Source organism: Limulus polyphemus, unplaced genomic scaffold (genome assembly GCF_000517525.1).
Source record: "Limulus polyphemus unplaced genomic scaffold, Limulus_polyphemus-2.1.2 Scaffold276, whole genome shotgun sequence".
NCBI lineage: Eukaryota > Metazoa > Arthropoda > Merostomata > Xiphosura > Limulidae > Limulus > Limulus polyphemus.
Genome location: NW_013665886.1, coordinates 542370 through 558638, shown reverse-complemented (window position 1 = coordinate 558638; position 16269 = coordinate 542370). Strand labels below are relative to the sequence as shown.

The window sequence follows — 16269 nt, the reverse complement described above, 5'->3', positions numbered from 1 at the left end:
AACGTTCTAGAAGTTCATGACGTGTTACTAGGTTAACGTGACTTCCGCTGTCGTAACAGTATCATTGTGTGTTAGCGTGAATGATTCAATGCGAAACATCAATTGATTGCAATACTTTAAATTCATATTACTAATATGTTAAGGTCATCCTATGCAGCGGTTAAAATTTAAAACCATGTAAAAAAATCATTTGTTTACTTTTCATAAACAGCGATTTGTTTGAGTGGTTGTTTTGTAGTTTCCTTTGAAAGTGAATGCAAATTTGTGTAGTTATAGAGATACTGTGAGTAATAAGGTGCAATAGGAAATGTGGAGGCGGAATTGTAACATATAGACCTGAGCAGGTAAAAAGGTAGTTTAGAATCACAAACCCAGAAATGTAACTAAACAGACATAGGATGTGTTAAATGATTTGTTGAAGTGAGATGTAGTAAAACCCTTTCAACGTGAACGAAAATGGATGTAACTGACAGTGTCAAAGGTAATAAGATAGAAGAGAAGAGTTGGCCGTTAAAACGTATAGCATCGGAGTCATTTGGAGTGGGCCCGGCATGGCCAGGTGAATAAGGCGCTCGACTCACAATCTGAGGGTCGCGGGTTCGAATCCGCATACCACTAAACATGCTCGCCCTTTCAGCCGTGGGGGCGTTATAATGTGACGGTCAATCCCACTATTCGATGGTAAAAGAGTTGGCGGTGGGTGGTGATGACTAGCTGCCTTCCCTCTAGTCTTACACTGCTAAATTAGGGACGGCTAGCGCAGATAGCTCTCGTGCGCTAGAATTGCGCGAAATTAAAAAAAAACAAACATTTGGAGTGATAAACCTGGAAATATACATAAGCAGATTTAGGTTACACTTGAGTGACATATTATTTGTGATATAGTAGAACCGCTTCAAAGAGAGCTGTACTTGTTTGTTTGTTGTTGTTTTTTTTTTTCGAGTAAAGCCACAGCAGGCTATCTACTGTGTTCATTACGGGGAATCGAACCACGGATTTTAGCGTTGTAACAATAAGTCAGTAAATTAATCATAGTCCCACCGGGATCTGAATAATATTGGTGATTAAATGCAACAGGAGAGGTGACGGCTAAAAAAATCACGAATCTGTAGTTCGTTATTACTGGATAGCGTATATTGCAGATCTAAATTGTAAAAAAAAATAAAGTTGTAAACATGTATTTGACTTCTTAGAGCATAAAGAACCACAATCAATTTATTTTGTTAGGAAAAAAAATCATTTTTCAAATATATACCTGTTTTTACTATCCAATATTAAATATGGAGTAAATAATTTTGTTTATTTTTAAACTGAGATATATACGGATTTGGGCTCATTTTATTCACATGCGTGAAATATGTTTGTTAATGGAGGCGAAGCTAATGTTCTACTTCTCTAAACACACACAACTGTTTAAGTAGTGTTTTACTTTTTTCGTGTAAATATGTGGATGGTATTGGTAGAGTGAGAAAGGTTTAACGATATTTAAAAATATTTAAAAAACGTCAATGGAAGATTACTATGATATTTTGGGAACATCAAAAACTGCAACGAAAGATGATCTGAGGAAATGTTATTTCAAGAAAATGTTACAGGTTGCTAAAATTTAAAACATATTAATATTACTGTTATAATTATTATTACAACGAGTAGTAGTAGTAGTATTGTCGTTAGTTCAGTGTAGGCTTGTAAAAAAATCAAACCAATTTTTTCCGAAGTTTAACTGTATATGATAATAGTACAATTATAGTGTTATGTGTGATTTTTAGGCATTTAAAGATAATTTGCATATATACAGCATAAAATTTTAAATGTGAGTTAGTAAGTAGTCATTATTTGTGAAACTTGCTGTTTATCACTTTATGGGCATAAATCTTTATCTATGTGTGTATGTTTATAATATATCAAAAGTTTACCATTATACTGAGTACCAAATTTTAACAACAAAAAAGAAAAAGAGTACCAATAGTGTATTGGGCAGTGCCTAACCATTGCTGGTAAATTGGAATAGAATAAACATGAAATTTTCACATATTACTTTCACGTGAAGTTTTGAGTAATTAGTGACACTATCCAATATATGTGCTTTTTTTTCTATAAGTTTCATAAATGAAAACTTAGAATCTCTTACATAGATATTTTGCTGTTGTTTTAGTTTCCTCAGGAGTGCCTTTACTTAAGGGTGAGCATTACCACATCCTCTTGCTTTCATTTCACAATCTAAGGTTCCTTTGTCACACTAGTGACAGGAGCCTACTCATAGTTCAGAGTTCTACTAAAAGTTCTATTAACTACTTCCACTGTCCAGGGAGTGAAATGTGAATGAAGAAAGCTTGAGTAACATTTAAAAAAAAATCTAATTAACCTGGTATAGGTAAATAAATTCAACACAAAGCCTCTGTTAATTGTGGTCTTGGATTTTGGGCTATAATTTATTTTATAGTGTTATAACTGTGCAGCTTCTTTGACTCAGAGTAGTAATCTTTTAACCTTGGTTTGGGGCAACAATTGTACAAAATATTTGGGTTATTTGTTGTTGAATTTAAAAAATGCTGGTTTGTAAGACTGAAATTTTATCTACAACTTATGAGTGATGGTTAAAAAATATATATTTTTGTGCAGGTTATTTTCAATGTAATAGAACTACCATGGGGTATACTTAAAAAAAAGTGGTTAAGTAGCTTGTGATGGGTAGTGGCAGCAAATGCATGATTTGGCTCCCGTATCCTCTTAATATCGCTAAAGTTGGGAGGGCTCATGGAACATATGGTGTAAATAAAACAATGTTGACACATGATCCACACTGATTTTTAAGTTCATATGAAAAACCACTTGCACATATGAAGCTTCTTAAAATCCAGTTTTGGTTGTACAATAGTTTCATAGCCTCTGTCAGTATTCCTGAAGCATAGAATAGACTAAACCTACAACTTGAGAGAAAACTTGCTTGGATTTGTCAGTGACATGTCATTAACCAGTCAATGTTTCCTTCCTGGCTTTACCAAATGTGATTTACTACAGGAAGTTCATCCATCAGTGGCATTTTCTTTTGCATTTTAACGACTCAGATTCACAGTCAGTAGCCAGTTTGGTCCACTTTGTAATAGCTAACTAAAGCTTATGATTATGGGGTAATTATTAAAAGATGTTGGTGATTGTCACAAAAATAATTTTATACTAAAGTACCAAGATTTGTTTTATGTCATATATTGAAGCTATTAAACTTTTTTATTTTATGATGCAAATGTATGACATACAAAAGAACTGTTAAAAGAATCTGAACTGTGTTATGTACACATTAAATATAATTATCAGATAATGAAATCAGACCTTGCTCAGAAGAGCTAATTCCATGGTGTGATAGTTTAAGTTATTAAAAAGTTACTTTCTAAATTTTTTGCATCTTTCTCATGCAAGATTTGAATTAGTATTGATCACACTACAAGCGAGTCCCTAGCTGACTGAGCTAAATGATTAATCTTTTAGCTACTGTTAATAAAGCACTATTTAATCATGGTGGTTAGACATCAGAAATGACATTATTCAAATGATATTGAGTTGTAGTTTTGATATGAAACCAATAATGTTTTGCCATATAGCTTACTGAGTGAATTATATAAAGTTCAGTATAAAGAAATTTTAATGAAAGATCATTCAGTCATAAAAGAATACATGTAAGCCATGTGAAGTGTGAAAATAAAGGGAAAAATGCATATTAAAGATCATGTAATGATGTATTAAGGGGATCCATTCAAAAGTAGAAGAAACCTTTTGTCAAAGATGGTGTCATTTGTATCAAATACCATCAACTGTGCTATTTTTCTAAATGCTGTGCATTTCACAATTTCTCTTCAGATGAGAGTGAAGCTGGTAGTTATTCAGATGCCATTATTCCTACAAGAGGTGTGTAAATGGCATCCTACAGAGGAATCTTGTTTTTCAAGGTTTGTCATAAATATGTTTTAGATGGTGGAACTAGAAACAGTAAACGGTTGCATATAACTGGAACTGTTGGACATGGTATTTACAAGTTAGTGGTTTCCTTTTATAGGGGATTATTTGAGAATTGTTAGTGCTGTTTGAATTTTCTGTACCTGCTCTCAAACCAAGCAGAAACTGATTCTACAATTACACCACACACTCGAACAAACATTCTAATGGTTTATCACAAATACACTTAATATAAGAAAAAAATGAAGCAGGTGATGGAGCTTTGGATATTCCACTGTTGTTATAAAAATGTCTGTAGTAATTAACAATATATGTATGTTAGCAGACACAGGTAATATCATAAACACTAAACATTTATTTGAGGATGGACTGTATGATGTGAGAGTTGGTAAAAAAAAAAAGATGGTCTTCTTTCAAAGATTTAGTTCTGCAAAGTTTGAAGTAAGGTGTACTCTCTCTGGATTCAGCATGACAGAGTAACCCAGCTATATTAGACTGATATTTCCTGTGTCATAGATTTATTGGGATGCTGTGGATCAGTAATGTAGTTCCTGAGACTTAAATAGCACAGGGAACATAGGCTCACAAGAAAAAACCAGCTTCTATAGCTGAAGGTGTCGAGGAAGCTGTGACAATAATCAACGATACTTTGATGAACTGAACAATGACTGAAGGTGGAATGTGAACTAGTTTATTCTTTCTCAATACAATTTTGCAATACACTTAATTTCCACAGTCACTTTATCTTAAACACACGCTATAATTCACAACGAACGATTCACGCACTTTACTTACTACCGCGCTTGACTCAATTGTCCGTCTCTGTCTGTCTGCAATTATCTATCTCTATCTATCTATCCCGTCACTTCTCGCGGTCTTATATATACAAAATAGAGGGCGCATAGAGAAGACTAGAGTTGCCACGAACAGACATGATCTTTCTAGAATCTCATGACGTGTTACTAGCATCAAGTGACTTCCGCTGTCGTAACAGTATTACAATTAATGAAATTCAGTGAGTGGGCAAAACTCCTTTCTTGTATATTATACTCTTTGTCCTTTCTTTTTCAGTTGTATATTAGGTCTAACTTCTTAAATCAGTTAAGGATGAAGTACCATAAAAAATTTTCTTTAAATGGAGACTCATATTTTTTATTCTGTATTTAATAATAATACTCATGAATAATCTGTTTTGGTAACCTGTTACTTGCAGCATTTTCAAAATGTTCTTATAAAATTGTGTTAAAGAATGAGTATGATATTTTTTGATAATATAGGGGTTGGCTCCATAAAGATACCAATTGTATAGTGTTACAGTCATTTAATGCTCATCTATTATTGGCTAGTAATTCCTGTTTCACCCCGTACTTAAGATTTGTAAATTAACACTAAATATTTGTAAGAAAGCTAACTACAAAGGGTAATGATAGCACTGTTTACATTATAATTATGATGTTTTTTAACTTATGTAAAATATAGAAGAAATAAATTTACTTTTCGATACCCCTACGACCTTTACAGTACCTTATTTAGTATTCTACAAAAGGCTTAGGTGTAATATACCAAGCTATTTATGCTGCAGGCTGGCAAGAGAATAATAAAAAGAAGAGTTGTAAACCGGCCGTTTTGAGCGGATTTCCTTTTTCTTGTAAGTCTAACATGCGTGCTTTTTTGGTGCATATTTATATATGTACAGCCTTAGCAATGAAAGCTAAGTAAAGGATTCAAAGCGTTGTTTGAACTGTACCTTTGATTTTTAAGATGATTTTTGCCCAAACGTTCTATTAGGGTTTTGTGCAATTCCTTGAGATCCCTATTGTAAACCACTGTAGTGGTTCATGATACATACACATAGATCATTTACACATGAAACATTTTCCAAATGTATTTATTATCCAAAATTGAATTATTCATTGCAGCATTAAATATCTTTGATATTCGTATTGTGTATAAGCAATGTGATCAATGGATTTTTCTTTACCGAATTTGTAACGTTTATAGTTATCTGTCTAGTCTTTAAAACTACAGAAATTTTGATATCCAACAGCTTGAACATTATTATGTAACTGTTATTATGTTAACCGTATTTAGTTTGGTCCGTAATAATCATCTTAAAATCGTAACGTAAGCTATAATCTTCTCTTATAATGTGAAGTTGGCTATTTGTCAGTTAGATATCATGAGATTTAAGTGGACCAGAAATGTGTCCTCTAGTGACACTGTAGACAACCAATAATGATACAGACGCTTTCTTCTATTTCAAAAACAAGCTGTATGTAATTTCCCACTCACTGCACAATATGACAGTTCACCAGAATATTCCATGAAGACATGTACCGCTTAACAAGGGGTTTTCATGGAAAGATAGAGAAACTCGAACACTTTGAAGATATTTCTTACCGCACCGTGAAGCGAATCTCAAACTACACTCCCTTGAGGGCGCTGCCGTATCTTTAACGTTTCGATTACAAACGTCATTGTGGCGGAAAATTAAATATGTGTCTGGGGAGGTAGGAAAGAGATCATGGGGATATGGGTGATGTATCATTAGAGACTGTTGAGGAGCTGAGTCACACGTCAATTACTACAAAATTGGACATTATAGGCCTTCTTGTCGTTGTGGTAATGTATTTCTTAGCCATCAGTCGCAATAAATTATTCTCTTCACTCACTAAAAAAAGTTAGTGGTACTTTAAGACAGACCTAAATAAACATTTTTTTCGGTATTCTGAATTCTTTTTGTCAAATATATAATAAAAAAAACAGCCATAAGTAAGTTCTAGAGGGAATACAATATATTACAAAGGAAGAGCCATAATTCACTTGAAGGTGCTGTTGTCTGCCATAAATACACACACACATGGGTGCTAAAAAACGCTGAACTTATCTGTTAAACATATTACCTCAGTAGGTTGTTCAAAGTGTAGTGTTACCAAACACTTCACATATTTAAACTAACCTTCAAGCCTTACTGTCAGTGCTTTGTTTTTGTCGGATCTCAGATCAGGAATATGTTTGGAGTTGTTTCTTTTTTATCTAAAAGTGGAGACATTATGAACTGATATTTGACTGACTAAGTCAACTACATTACTTCCTTCCACACCCAACCCGATCTTGGAAAACTCTAATCCCGATCCACACACATACACAGAGCAGGGACTCGTTCTGGGAATTAAGCGTTGCTTACTTTAAATAACTAATTTTTATTGTCATCACACACTCTCATTACTTACTTACTTGCTCATTATACACATAAATCAGCAAGTAGAAGTTGCGTTGCTTCCTTCAGACACAAACATCACTAAAAAAAGGTATCACCCTTAGAATAAAATAAGTATATGAAAAAGCTGACAGTATATTCTGCAAAAGTTTTCAAAATAGTTACATTGTAAAATGTCTCAATAAATAGCTGTAGTTATAAATTTTCATCCAAAATTTCTAAAATAATTTATCATCCTGTGTTTGAAAATTTATTTGCTACTTCAGCTTAACGATTACCTGAAAACGAACTTACTAGTTCCAGTTGCACCTTTTGGATCCTACTCGTGTTTTAGCAGTCAGCTTAAGGTTTTATAACTCCATAATTCAGTGTTCAATCCTTGTGTTGAACATTTTGTAATTTCGCACTCCGTAAAACAAATAAACCCTTTTAGATAATTAAAGAATTCCACATTTCTTGTTTCACGTTATTATTGTCTTGTATTACTAGGAAGTAACCCCTGCAAAAACAAATGGTTGAAACATGTTAATTATCTTAAATTTTCTTTAAAATATATAAATAAATAAATATATATATATAAGTTTATCACTTGAATCACAAAAACTATATTTATTTAATTCAGAACTGCAATGAGTTTTGGACTGTTAAATTAGGGACGGCTAGCGCAGATAGCCCTCGTGTAGCTTTGCGCGAAATTCGTAACAAATTTAAAACCTTTCAAGATGGGAGCACTTCGGAAGGGCTATCTTTCTGTATTACGAACGAAATGAGTTGTGACGGAATTTGAAGACAATCTGAAAGGGCGAGCATGTTTGGTGGGAAGGGAATTTGAACCCGCGACTCTCAAATTGCGAGTCAAGCGCCCTAGGTAAAAAAAATAGAAAGATAAAACAGACCAAAAATTGAATATTGCCTGTAAATGAGAACAGAAAGTCAGAGAGAATTAAATAGGCCAATGACCTGTAAAATGACGCAAATATATTGTGGGCAGTTGTGACCTGAGTGTCACAAAGACCACACATTGGAGGATCTGTCCCTTGCAAAATAAAATGATTAGTGAAGTAACTGTGTCCAATGCGGAGCCTAAATAAGTCAATTTCCTCTCCCCTATACCTACGGAAACTAAACGACCAAACAATAACCACAGGCCTTATCTGAGAAGTTTATGATGTTGTTCACCCAAAATCTTCTGCCAACTGTCGTGAACTTGCCTTGATGATAGATCTGAGGTCCACATAAAGGACAGGCACAGACTGTGACGACGCCGTTAACTGCCGTGAACTCGCCTTAATGACAGGTCTGAGGTCCAAGTAAGGGACAGACAGAGTCTGTGACAACTCCACCAACTGGCGTGAGCTCGCCTTGATGACAGGTCTGAGGTACACATAAGAGACAGAGAAGCAGGGGTTGTGACAACGTCTGAGTAGACGGATTTAGCTTTGTATCAGCAAGCTCGCTCTCACGAATACTAATACGGCTGGGAATCCAGAATAACTGAATGGAGATGAATGAAAACGAAAAATGAATCAATTGTTATCGAATGTTTAAGAGAACTGGGTTAGAACTAAGATTAAGTGATTACAGGGCCTTCAAAGGGATAAGCGAGTCGTTATAGATCATACAGTTAGTGTGTTGCTTAGCTTCAATATGATCCAAGACAAATGAAATAGTATATAAATCAGCAGTGAATACAAAATCTGTAGAGGAGATCCTGTGAGCAACCATAGCACCAAAGTAAATCATGACAGATCCAACAGAGTCACCACGTTTCAAACCAACAATGACAATGGAAACAAAGAATGTTTCAAAATATGTTCATTCAGTAATTCCAACCAGGAGTGCACAACATCTTCATAGGACTCAAAGAAAGGTCAAAAGTGGAGATGGTAACAAACCATGGCGGAATTGACTGATAATCGGATTTAGTAATATCATCCAATGTTAGATCATTTCATTCAACTGAGTCTGGATACGAAAATCAAATAGCAGACCATATATTTCCAAAAAAAAATTATGTATAGGGTCCAACATCTTTAAGGCAGAGTCTCTGGCTGAAATGTAGACCAGAGATCCATGGCCCAGTTTCGATCAAATGAGAGCACAATAAATATTCAGCATAGAACACTTATCCACTCCACAAGAAGTGGAAGAGAGGATGTTCTGCACTCTTGTATACTGGATACGAAGCTGCTTAAAGTGTGGAATAAGTTCTAGTTTATATTAAAAAAAAAGTCCCCAGAACTTTGTTTCAACCACCATCTGAAGAATGGCACTATCTAATCAAAGCTCTGGATCATAGTGCAATTCCCTCTGGTGGCAAAAATGCACACAAATGTCCTGAAGATGCTGATTAATGAAGCTCATATTTGATGACTGAGAGAAAACCTGAACGTCATTGCCATAATAGAGGCTGCTTAATAAGAGGAAGCTGTTCAGTGATAGCATTGGTCTTTGTAATGAAAATCATGACACTCAAGGCACAATCATGAGAGATACCAAATTCCTGTGTGAAGGACTGGGATAACGATTATCTCTCATGCACTCGAAACAACCTGTCATTTAACATTATGAATAAAAATGGGTTAATGGCCATGCGACCTCCATATAGTGTCGTTAGCCTTCTCAATATAAAAAGATTAATACAAAATGCTACCTTTTGTGGAAGACTTCTCTGCTCAGTTCGAATCAGGTGGTTTATGATGAAACAATGTCTATCTATGGAAAGCACACTGGTTGGGTAAGAGAAAACTGTTTTATTCCAAACAAGATAAACATTAGCTCTCCCTTCTGAAATTTTACAGAGACAGCTACTCAAAGCAATTGGTATATAATTAGAAGTAATCTTAGTATCCTTCATAGGCTTAGAAAAATGGATGGCAATAGCCCAACACAGTGCATTTGGAAAATCCTCCTCCTGCCAAATCCAGTTAAAATCAACCAGAAGAAGAGCAAGAGTTGCAGAAGAAAGATGGTGCAGCATCTCATAGCGAATATCATCAGACCAAAATGATGTAATGATAAACTGATGTAGAGCAATCTTAGATTCCACCAGCATAAATATCGTTTATAATCATAAAGACAATCGGGTTGAAAAGAGAGTGATAATTTTTGGCCCGTATCTTGATGGCCAAGAAGGCAGAGGAAGAAGTGAAAGTGCGGGAAGGGTGTGAAAAGCACTCCCCAAGAGTGTTGGTAATACCATGTAAATCAGCAACCTTTTGGCTATTGGAAAGCAAGATAAAAAGAGGATGATGTGTAAACTTCTCACTAACATTTTGAATCTTCTCCCAAGAACTATTGGAACTGATTGTTGTAGAAATACCTGAAGTGAACTTAATCCAAGATTCCTTCTTGCTTTGATAGCTGACCTACTGGGCATATGCACGAACCTGCTGAAAAGTCATATGGTTATGAAGTGTGTGATGTCTGTGGAAGACCGTTTCTGGGTCTTCCATACCTATTGGCAGCCAAAGGTCCACGATGGACAAGGATACCATGGCAAACATGTCAAAGTTTTAATGATCATATAAACAGCTTTCTGGAAAATACAATCAGTTACTGCCTCCTTGCAATTGTTAGTAGTAGGGAGGTTAATGACAGTAGCATCAAGCTCAGAGAGAGAGAGTGGAAAAGGAGAGCCAGTCAGTCTGTTACAGTTTCTACCATGGCACATGGGTTGGATGGCATTTACTGCAGCCAACCACCTCAGAATGATGGGAAAATGATCACTGTCTCGTAGATAATTTTCCACCTTCAAAGAAAAGCACGGAAAGGGGAAGGGGAACAAATGGGTAGATCAGTGGCAGTAAGGAAAGCTAACGTGGAGTGTAAAAGTATGTATATGAGCCAGTATTGAAGAGAGAAAGGTTGTGATCTGAGAGCATCTGCTCTACAGATTGACCATTCACGTCAATATCAGCATCACTCTAAAGTGGATTTTGTCCATTAAAGTCACCCAGGATGAAGAATGGAGAAGGTACCTCGATAAAATCCTCAAAGTCTGATTGATCGAAACCTTCTCCTGGTGACCAATAGAGAGAATAAATTGTGATGATACAACCAATGGAAAAATGGATGGCAACAGCCTCCATGGTATATTGAGTGTCACAGTTATGGTGAGTGCATTCTGGTCAATCAACATTGTCAAACTCACATGAATCTGTTCATAACACAAACTGTCTTTCCTCTATAAAGAAAACTGCCAAAATGTCACAGCATCACCAGATCTTAGGAACGTCTCCTGTAAAGATAGAAATACAGGATGGTAGGAATCAATCTAGGTCTTAATGTAATCTAAATCAGTGTTTCTCAACCTTTTTTCGCTTGTGGTTCCCTTTTGAGTTTGATATATCTCTGTGGCCCCACCCTTCGTAGACGCTGTTACTTAGAAAAAAAAATACTTTATTTCCACACTGTTGATTTATAATATTATTTTACAATATTGTACTGTTTCTAAATATTTTATTTATAAAATACTGTTTACTTATACAAGTAAAAGCCCCCAGTGGCACAGCGGTATGTCTGCGGTCTTACAATGCTGGAATCCGGGTTTCAATACCCATGGTGGGCAGAGCACAGATAGCCTATTGTGTAGCTTTGTGCTTAATTACAAACAAACATACAATACAAGTAAAAATATTCTGTTAATCATTGACATTTTATTCAGTGTGATCCCTGGGCCTGATGGACACTTGAAAGTTCTTGAATGTTCGATTGCAGTGTGGTCAGCGATAAGCGAAGATCACCTCTCTTCACAACATCAAGGTGGTTACGTATTTTTGATAACAAATAAGTCACTTGACTAAAACCAGATTCAGCCAGATAAGATGTGGGAAAGCGATAAAATACAGCGTTGCCTTCTCCCAGAGCTGTGGAAACTTATTAGCTTTTGACTACTTATCCAGTAATAACGTTTGTCACGTTTGAATCTAGCTTGGGCTGTTGAAATATTTTATTCGGGAAGTGAAGTTTCGGTGGCCATTCAGAATTTACTATGGCCCCCTAATTTTCCGTCATTCACGTGTGAATACATTCCTTAGAAACATGGCGTGGCCTCTGGGGGCCATATGGCCCACGTTGAAAACCACTGATCTAAATTATAAAAAAAATCCTCAACAGTACCATTGTAAGAAAGTGGCAAGTTTCACTTAGAAGAGCAAGAGAATCATATGGAGAGCCCTTTTGTTTTCGTTTAGAGCCAAGTTATTTCTGTTTATTAGAAAGAGTTCAATCTATGTCCATGGGTCCTGTCTTGGGTACATGGGGCAGGTCTGTATCAGACGAGTGTGGTACCAGTGAATGTGTGCACGATCGAATAGTGGTCCGGCACCTTGGAGCCAATGTAAAGGAACCTGAATGTTCACTGGTTCCAGCAGTAGGTTCAGAGATAGGAGTAGATGTGGATATGTCTACCAGCTTACCCATGAATAATAGAAGACCCTTGACATGATTCGAGAAAAACTCAGAAGGAGGAACAAAAAGAACTGTCTGCAATCCAACTGTAACTGTTAACTAGAGTGCAACAGCAAAAGCTGTAATGGAAGAGGGGGGGGGGGAAATAACTCCCAGCCTTAGGTTAATAAATGTTGTTAGCAGTCCTTAACCGCTATACCACTTTCTCCTTCACTCATTTAGAGTACAAACGAAAGTAGGATGGTGGGAACGATAGCAGTTAACACCATATGTGTTCAATTGATTGCCCCTACAATCAGCATTCGTCAATGTACCAAGACAAGATGTCTTAGAGTGTCCAAACATATTTACTCAAAATACAAATGAGTAGCTAGAAGGTGAGTTAGTGTTTTAATACAACTAAAAATTCACAGATAAACTAAATTATAGAAGGAAATAATAAACGACAATAAGCACAACCATAATCATAAAAAAATAAAATGGAATTTGCTATCTCACAAATTGGATTGATTTATATTTGCAATCAAGTTAATTTTCAGATACATAATTTTGTATTTGGAAAATCTGAGAGGGTTAGGAATATAGGGCCTCACTTTACAGGTCATATAACCTGACTTAACAAGGACAGATTGACACAGTGATGTAAACATAAGAATAAATCTGTTGGTTGGCCACATTATTCCATCTATTTGAGTGGAGATATGCTGAACCACTGAAACACCTTGGTTGGAGTAATCAGCGCGAATCTCCGACTCGGAAATGACAAGTAGATCTATCTTAATTATCATTCCTCTTGCAGAATTCAAAGTAGTAACCTCAGTAGGTATATCTTTGATGAACTTCAATTTTAAGAGGAGTTTGCTATCTTGTGGTCGAGATGTTTCAATTAAGATAATTTCAGATTGTAGCTTCTTGGCTAACGTAGGAGAGCCGGCAACTTCCTTTAATCTATTCTGGATGAAAAAGGTAAATATTTGTCAGACAATGAATGAAAAAGTAGGAAAGGAGGCACGGGAAAACTAGGAGATGGTGACTGTGGAAATGTGGTAATTTTCCAGTCAATGTTTTTTTAATCTTATTTTGATTTTTATTGCTGTTAAAATATATAGGAAAAATAGAAAGATTCAGTACCCACTGGTCCCACCCACCATAGGATCTTACAAAAAGATGAACTACACTGTCAACCTATAACTGTGCAGGTATGCCAGGGTTTTATAGGCAACATGCCCAAACACCAGCGATAGAAATACTGGCACTCAGTTGATCCTAGCCACATAGGACCAGTTGATTGCTCCTGAAGGGGCCACCCAAGGCCATCCATGTACAGTAATTCAAAGCCAAAGTGTTATATTGCACTCTCCCTGATATCACCCAGACATCAGGATCCTCTCCTCCTTTTCATGGGTTGTCACGCATGGCAAACACATGGGTGGATGTTTGGATCCCAGAGAAGGTAAACTATATAGACAGAACCTTCCCTGAGAGGGCCCTTCGCCACATACAGGAATTCACGTCGAGGTGTAGACAATTTAGTTACTACAACTAATACCGTATCACCAAAGTTGAATGGCAGAATTCCTTTTTGGTTCTAGACATAGGTGTTAGAAGTTCATGTCATTAGTTTCTGTTAGTGTTCATAAGAGAAGATGGCTTTTAGTAGGAATTTGTTGCAGACTATCAGACGAAACTGATGAAAATAATGTGAAACTCTACAGTGAGATAAATAATTCAACTGTTAATGAGGTTATAATTATGAGAAATGTTAATTTCAGACATATAGATTGGGAATGTTAGAGTTAAATCATGAGGGTTTTAGAAACTTTTCAGGATGGTTTTCTTCAACATCTGGTTAAAAATGTTCCTACTAGGAACAATGTTATTTTACATTTATTCTTAACTTCTAATGACAAAATGGTCAGTAGGTTGGGAATTGGAGAACATCTGGGTGCAAGTGATCATTGCACATTAGATTTGAGATTTTTGATGCCCATGGAGTTAAAGAATAATGAGATTTTTGGTTCCAAATTCTAGAAAGACAAATTTCGAGGAGATGAAATAAGAATTATCTGCTGTAAGTTGGGCAACTAAATTAGTTGGAGATACTGATCAATTGTGGAAAAAATAAGTCCTTAAACGTTTTAGATAGACATATTCCATAAAGAAAAAAAGGCAGCTACAAATAATAAACCAGGTTGAATTACAAAGAGTATAAAGGATGGAATTAAATGAAAGTATTCTAAGTATAAGAAGCTTAAACTGGCTGCAATAATGAGAAACTTGGAGGATTATTGAAGATCAAGAGAGTTGGTAAAACAAGAATTTAAGAAATCAAAAGTATTTAAAAAATTTGGCTGAAAACGTAAAAAATCGTAGTGAATATTTCTTCAAATACATTAATGGTAATAAGCAAGATATTAGAAAGGAAGTAGGATCATTGAGGGGTGATACAGGAAGGCTAGTATCTGATGATTATGAGATGGCTGAGCTATTAAATTATACTTTTTCTTCAATTTTCACTTGTAAAGATTTAAACAACATAGCTCATCCTGAACAGTTTCTAGATTGACTAAGATAATCACATTAATTATGAAATTGTTAAGAACAAAATTAGGAGTTTAAATAATTATAAAGTTCCTGGACCAAATAATATTTAGTGAAGGGTTTTCAAAGAGGTTAAGGATCAGATAAGCAAGCCAACGTGCTACTATTTTTCTAAATCGTTGAATGGTGGGCATGTTCCAGGAGATTGGAAGTTAGCTAATGTAACCCCTCTGTTTAAGGGAAGTGATAAAAATTATCCTAGTAATTATAGGTCTATTAGTTTTACATCAGTGGTGGAAAGCGTTTTTGAAAATCTGATAACAAAAATGCTTTGCAGAATCATTTAACAAAGTTGAAAATGTTGTTGGATAGTCAGCATAGTTTCACGAAGAAAAATGTTGCCTTACTAATGTTTTCACTGTAGATGAGGGTATGGGCGTGGATTTGGATTTTCAGAAAAGATTTGACAAGATGCTATATAAAAGGCTTGTAAAAAAAGTTATCTCTGCAGGTGTGCGGGATAGGTTGGCTTATTAGATAGAAAACTGGCTAAATGGAAGAAAGCAGAATATCGTTCAGTCAAAATGGACTAATTTCACGAGTGGGGTACTTCAGGGCTCAGTGTTAGGACCTTTGCTTTTTTTTTTTTGGTTTACATCAATGATATAAATGGAGGAATGGTCAATAGATTTTTTAAATTGGCTGATGACATTAAAATTTGGGGTTTTGCTGGCTGTAAGAAGGATACTGCTGCTTTACGAAATGATTTGGATCATTTGGTGAGTTGGGCGAATAAATGACAAATTACTTTTAATTATAATAAATGCAAGGTAGTGCATGTGGGATTTCACAATTTGAATTATGAGTATAATTTTGATGGGAGCAGCCTTAGCAGTGTTATGGAAGAAACATATCTTCTGATTGTTTTGTTTTGTTTTTGTTTTTGTAATTTCGCGCAAAGCTACACGAGGGCTATCTGCGCTAGCCGTCCCTAATTTAGCAGTGTAAGACTAGAGGGAAGGCAGCTAGTCATCACCACCCACTGCCAACTCTTGGGCTACTCTTGTACCAACAAATAGTGGGATTGACCGTCACATTATAACCGCCCCCACGGCTAGAAAGGGCGAGCATGTTTGGTGTTGACG

At 35.7% G+C, this 16269-nt stretch overlaps 1 protein-coding gene across 1 annotated transcript in view; it reads left to right on the top strand.

Annotated features, from left to right (window-relative positions):
• The window catches only part of LOC106456964 (transcription factor Sox-5-like), a 337448-nt gene that overhangs the window by 73674 nt on the left and 247505 nt on the right, over positions 1–16269 (top strand). The gene's annotated exons all lie outside the window — the stretch shown is intronic.